The sequence below is a fragment of the Canis lupus genome, chromosome 3 (genome assembly GCF_003254725.2).
Source record: "Canis lupus dingo isolate Sandy chromosome 3, ASM325472v2, whole genome shotgun sequence".
Classification (NCBI taxonomy): Eukaryota; Metazoa; Chordata; class Mammalia; order Carnivora; family Canidae; genus Canis; species Canis lupus.
Window position 1 is genome coordinate 5,652,639 of NC_064245.1, and position 6,000 is coordinate 5,658,638.

Genomic DNA, 6,000 nt, shown 5'->3' on the forward strand with positions numbered 1-6,000 from the left:
CCCATAAATTCTTATTTTTAAAGAATACTTACAGTTATCTGAATATTTCATTAATGTAAAGAATAATATCCTTCCTCTGTAATGTGAGATAAATGAAGTATAACCATAAAATCAATTTAAGAATATACTAATTCTATTTTTTTGGTCAAAATACAACTTAAAATGAAAGACATTATAATTCTCTAATTTGCTATTGCCAGCGACTGGGTCATGTATTTATAAATATCATAGGATTTCCACAACACATCCTTGAAAATTCATTACTTGCCTATTATTATAATTTTCACATTACACTGCCTTTCATCCCTCCCCTCTTTCATCCCTCCAAGCCCATGGAGTTAGTTTCTTAACATTTTGGGGCATTTCTTAATCATCACCAATATCATCATTATAATAATGTCTATTATTCCTTTTATTCCAAGAATTTCAAACTCAGTTTATTTTTCTCCTGCGATGAGCATCAAGAAGGTTGGTCCAATTCATTTGATAAATGCATTAATAAATATTGGTTGGAATTAATTTATTCTGTAGACATTAGTAGATACTTCCTTTATGTCAATTACTATTACCTATTAAGCATAGGTATTGAGAAAATTCAATGAGAGATAAAGTATGAGCCTAGCTTTCAGGGAGCTTACCATAATTTAATGCCCACAAGAGTTTAGAAAATATACAAATGTAATATTTTTATTCTGAAAAATTAACAATTTTTAAAATTTAATGGGGTTCAATTAGTGCACAAGAAATAGAGGTCCAGGTTATTTGAACTGAAATCAGCCATAGAGCTTTCTATTGTCGGTATATCTTGACATAAGGATTCGGTATTCTAGACACAGTGGCAAAATACAGGTAGTTTGGGATGAGCATGTAGTTCCATTTGATTGCTTTCTAAGATGATTTGCAGGATGTGAAGACAATACTCTAGAGAGTTAGACAGTGACCAGATTATGATATTCTTCATACTGCATTAAGGACTTTTCACTCTGGCAGACAAGAGGAAGCAACTGCTTGAATAGTTTGAAATTTGGAGATAATTGAGTTCACATTTTCACTGTCGTTCTTGGTTTTAGAAAGATTTCTCTGCCAAATTTTGGAAGATAAAACACCTGGACTACTTAAGAGACTATAGTGATAGTCTAGATAATAAGTGGTGCCGGTGAAGATAGATCAGGAAGGGCAGATATGTAAGTTATTAATTAGATGGAAGAAAGAGGACTGCATCACCATTATATACTGACTGAGAAGAGTAGAAGATTTGAAGACAAATTCTAGGTTCTATGATTGTGTGACCATACTGCTGGTGATGTAATTAAAGAATATTGATTTTTAGAGGAAAAATTAATGTTTTCAGTTGTGCACATTGTGGTTTTGGTAGACCCAAGGGACATCAGGTACTCATGCCTGGTAGTAGTTGAGTGTATAGATTTGAAGTGCAGAGGAAAGAGCTGTGCTAGAGACACATATTTGGAAGTCATTCACATAATAGGAATTCATGAAGTCATAAAAGTGTAGAAAGTCTCAGTTTAAAAATGTAAAGTCTGAAGGACAGAACTCTGTGGGAAGCTATATTTATGGGGAAGGCAACAGAGCAGTCATTTAGGAGAGAGTCTAACTCTCTTAACTAACAATTATATAATTTTTCATTAATTTACTTATTTATTAAATGATAATTTAAGGTCAATAGATCAATTTCCTGGTTCTATTGGAGAACCATAGTGATACATGCTAATGCAAACTAATATCTCAAAAAAGACTTATATAGAAACTGTCCACATTTCATTAGATAAACTAATATAGGGGATTCTTTTAAAAAGTATAAGTACATGTACGTTTCTGTGACTAAAGAGCTGCTCTAAAAGTTTACTTAAGTGAATTAACAGATACATCTAATGCATTTGCTCAGACTCCAATTCAAAATGTCTTAGTTAATTCTCCCAATAAAAGCATATGTTGACCTTCATTTATGATCATTTATTAATTCATTGAAATTCTTTTTAAAAATTTTATGTATTTATTTATTCATGAGAGACACACAGAGAGAAGCAGAGACATAGGCAGAGGGAGAAGCAGGCTCCATGCAGGGAGCCTGATGTGGGACTCGATCCCAGGACCCCAGGATCATGACCTGAGCCCAAGGCAGATGCTCAACCATTGAACCAGCCGGGTGCTCCTCATTGAATATTTATATTCTGTTTAAAATGTTACCAATGTTTTTGTATGTTGAGATTAAGTATTCAAGAGATTAAAGAAGTCATTATATGGGACCAATAATTAGACAAACAAGTTTTTAAATTCTTTCCAAATAATCATTTTGAGAGAATCTCATAAATAAAATGATTAAAACATTTTGCCTATATGCTAAGTTCTTAACAGTATGTGAAGTTCTACGCTTGATAATTTATAATTCTTTACAATTTATTGTGCTTTAAAATTCTATGAGAAAGCATTTTTTCACCTCATCTAGACTGTGGAATATATGAAATGGAAGTACTTTGCCTGTATTCCATAGTTAAAATGAGAACAGAGGGAAATTGAACTAGTTGGGTTTGGTTCCCAGCTCTGTCCTGTCTTTAGTGGTACCAGGAAGTCTGATTCTCTATAAGCCCAAAAGGCACAAATAAAATGTACATATAAGTCTTTAAAAAAAATCCTTTCTATTGCTCAGAAAGTTCATTACACATAGTTTTCCATTAACTATATGATACATCAGTAATTCCCACATAACCAACTATTTCTTCATCATTTGGAGAGCTAGCAGATTAAAAGTTGACTTATGGGCACAAGATGTGATGAGCACTGGGTGTTATAGGCAACTGATACATTATTGAACACTGAATATCTGAAACTAATGGTGTCCTATATATTGGCTAGTTTCATTTAAATAATAAATTTGACTTGTGCTTTAAGACTACATATATAAATATGGATATACCTTTAGATATTCATATAGATACACATGTGTACATAGGCATAGATATAAACATGCAGGTATCTGGGTATATTTGTTATAGTTTTTAAATAAGTATGAATAATTAAACATACACAAGTTTACTCCATTGTTCTCTCTGCCAGCCTCTGCTTTTCCAATGAAGAACGGAAGTTTATGGACCAAATGTTAAAAGGTAATAACATTCTCTAAAAGGACTTTCTAGGTATTACAAAGTAGAAAGTGATTGAGAATAAAAAATGAAAGATAGATGGGATTTTCCTGTCAGGCCTGTGCTAAAGTTCCCACTCTGCTTCTCATAAGTGACATGATCTTGAGACCATTATTTTGAAATAAAGTTCTATGTTAATATAAGAACGATAGTCTTAGTGCCTTCAGTTTTTATATAAAAGTTTTACTTTTATGCAAACATTGACAACATTGTATTAGTATCAATTTTACCTCCAGTTCTTCTCGGTAAGAAATAGAAATATATTTATATAATATATATGTAAATATATATATATGTATATATTTACTTAGGGAGAGACAAAGTAGGGGGGATTCAGAGAAAGGAGGAAAGAGGAGGGAAGTGTGTGTTTGAGAGAGATAAATGCTGTAATGAATCAAATGTTCATATACATTTTTAGTATCTTGCAGCTGTAAAAATATAGGTATAACTAATTACCTTGCAAATGTTTGAAATTTTACTTTTGTATGTAGGCTGTGCACCAAAATTGTCATTTTTTTTTTTTTTTTTTTAGTTAAAACGGAGCTCATGACTGACTAAAGGAAATGTCATGTTTTGATGAACATTCTGTTTGCACTAAAATACACAATATGATCCTGGATGAAAATTTGGGAGAGTTGAACTTTTAACCATAAAATAAATATACTTAAGTTACTGAGACTTTACCTTCTTCCTTTCTGAGTTGGAAGATTTCCATAACGATGCTTGAATTTGAAGACCTCACAACTAGGATCTGTTTTCTACAGAGACTTTCCTGGAAATTCTACACAGAAGAAAAACACTGTATGCCATATATGGTGATATAGCATACTTCCTATTTTTGAACCAGATGGACTAAAGATAAAATGATAAAATGCAAGTTTTTTTCTTAGTACTCTCAGCAGTATGTCAAATAAAACTATTAGTGTCTATTCATCCAGTTATCTTTTGTGTTTGAAAATTATTCTTGCTGGGACAAAAGGGTTTGAAAAACCTGGAACAGGCTGTGGAGGTTTTTGAAAAGGGAACATTTTTAATGGCTATTGTTATATCCTTCATCTCACCAATGTTAAGTGAGGAAACGAGGGACTATAGGCTGTAAAAGTTTTCACAAACAATAAGTAGGAGAAGGTAGAGTGCAAGGGGCGGCAGTACTTTGCAGCCAGAAACATCCCATTCCCAGCCAATGAAGTGTATTTTGTTGGAAAATATCATTGCCCTTCCTCACTGTGCATATCATATTATATATTTTAAATTACCAAGTGAATTAGCAGCATTAAAATATCTTGAAAGTGTGTTTTATTAGTATTCCCTTAAAGGATTTGAAAAAAATCCTGTTTTTATGATTGATACATTTCTAAAGTATTTAGTTCAAGTAGACAACATGATTCTTTCCTTTGCACCTAGAAATCCTGTTTTATGTCTTCTTATCCTTAACCTCTCTTCCCTTCAGTCGCTAACGTGCTACTCTGATGCCTGTAATTTCATCCTCAAATCTTCATGATTAATACATTCATACCTAATTTATTTTTATTTACTTTTTTAAAGATTTTATTTTTATGAAATCTCTACACCCAACGTGAGGCTCAAACTCAAGGTTCAAAGATCAAGTTGCATGCTCTATGAACTGAGCCAGCAAAGCTCCCCATACCAAATAATTTATGATTCCAGCATTATTGCTTGTTGATTCATTCTAACCTTTCCCAGTTTTGTGCCTTTGTATCAGTTCTTTTCCCACCTTTAAGCTCTATGACTTCATCTATCAAATATTTTATCAAAAGCATCTTCCGTTATGAGGAGTTCAAGATTTTTCCAGGAAGAACTACTTGCCTCCTCTGCTATGGTTCTATAACCCTTTGCAATACTGCCATTTTGGCATTTTTCATTATGTGTCCAGTTGTGTCTAGAACACCTAAACACTTACAACACCTAGAATACACCCTATACTGTAATCACCAAACAGAATTCTGTGTACAAAATAGGTAGCAAAAAATGTTTAGTACCTAGTAGGTAAAGAGGTAGGTTGTGTGTGCTCTAATGAAGAAGAGCTGGGGAACACTAGTAAAGTAAAGCTGGGGAACACTAGTAAAAAAAACACTAGTAAACACTAGTAAACACTAGGGTTCAGAGGAAAATGGGAGTGAGAATAGAGTCTGTCAAATACTGCCTATTTCACAGCTTTGTGGAGAAGAAGCTATTTTAGAATAATAAAACACTATTCTCTTATACATACCATAACCTTGATGTGTGTTATCTTATTTGAATATAAGACTATTTAAGGAAATATTTTAATCAATTTTTATGTCCATAAGAAATTGAGTTAAATAAATATTTCCCTCCCCAAAAGAGCAAATTTTAAAAAATAGGTTGAAATAAAAGTACATATTTACTGTAATTTCTAAAGACCTATTAAGAATAATTATAATTTGGTCCATATATTTTAAGAGTGGTATTATAATGACCTATATATTTTAAAACCTAAAAATATTTGTGCTGAATACACTGGCAACCTAATGGAATATACAGGAAATGTTAATTTAAATAAAAACAAATAAGATTTTGAAAAAAATTCAATGACAGCCAAAAAGACACAGGCTGTGTTTTCCTCCCATTTGGTTATCTGAGTATCCTCATGTATTCTAAACTCTCTTTGAATACAATTTGATCTATGCTTATAATAAAAATAAGAATGCATATAAACAAACTTAATATAATTTGGTAGTTTCAATGCATAAAGTCTAGAAAATATGTATTATGTATACATATATATCTAGTTTCTATGGTGACCTGGTCACTTGGAATATAGTTTTGCATGAACAATAGTACATAGTCATCACTTTGAATT

General features: G+C 32.0%; 1 long non-coding RNA gene across 2 annotated transcripts in view; it reads left to right on the top strand.

The window, feature by feature from the left end:
• LOC112653711 (uncharacterized) overlaps positions 1 to 4,095 on the top strand; it is a 59,626-nt gene extending 55,531 nt beyond the window's left edge. The window contains exons 3-5 of one of the 2 annotated variants that reach the window (XR_003132399.3): positions 423 to 468; positions 3,073 to 3,122; positions 3,691 to 4,095. This is a non-coding gene — a long non-coding RNA (uncharacterized LOC112653711). The remainder of the gene's footprint in view (positions 1 to 422; positions 469 to 3,072; positions 3,123 to 3,690) is intronic. The other variant, XR_007409679.1, reaches the window with a different exon arrangement.
• Positions 4,096 to 6,000: the final 1,905 nt, after the last annotated feature.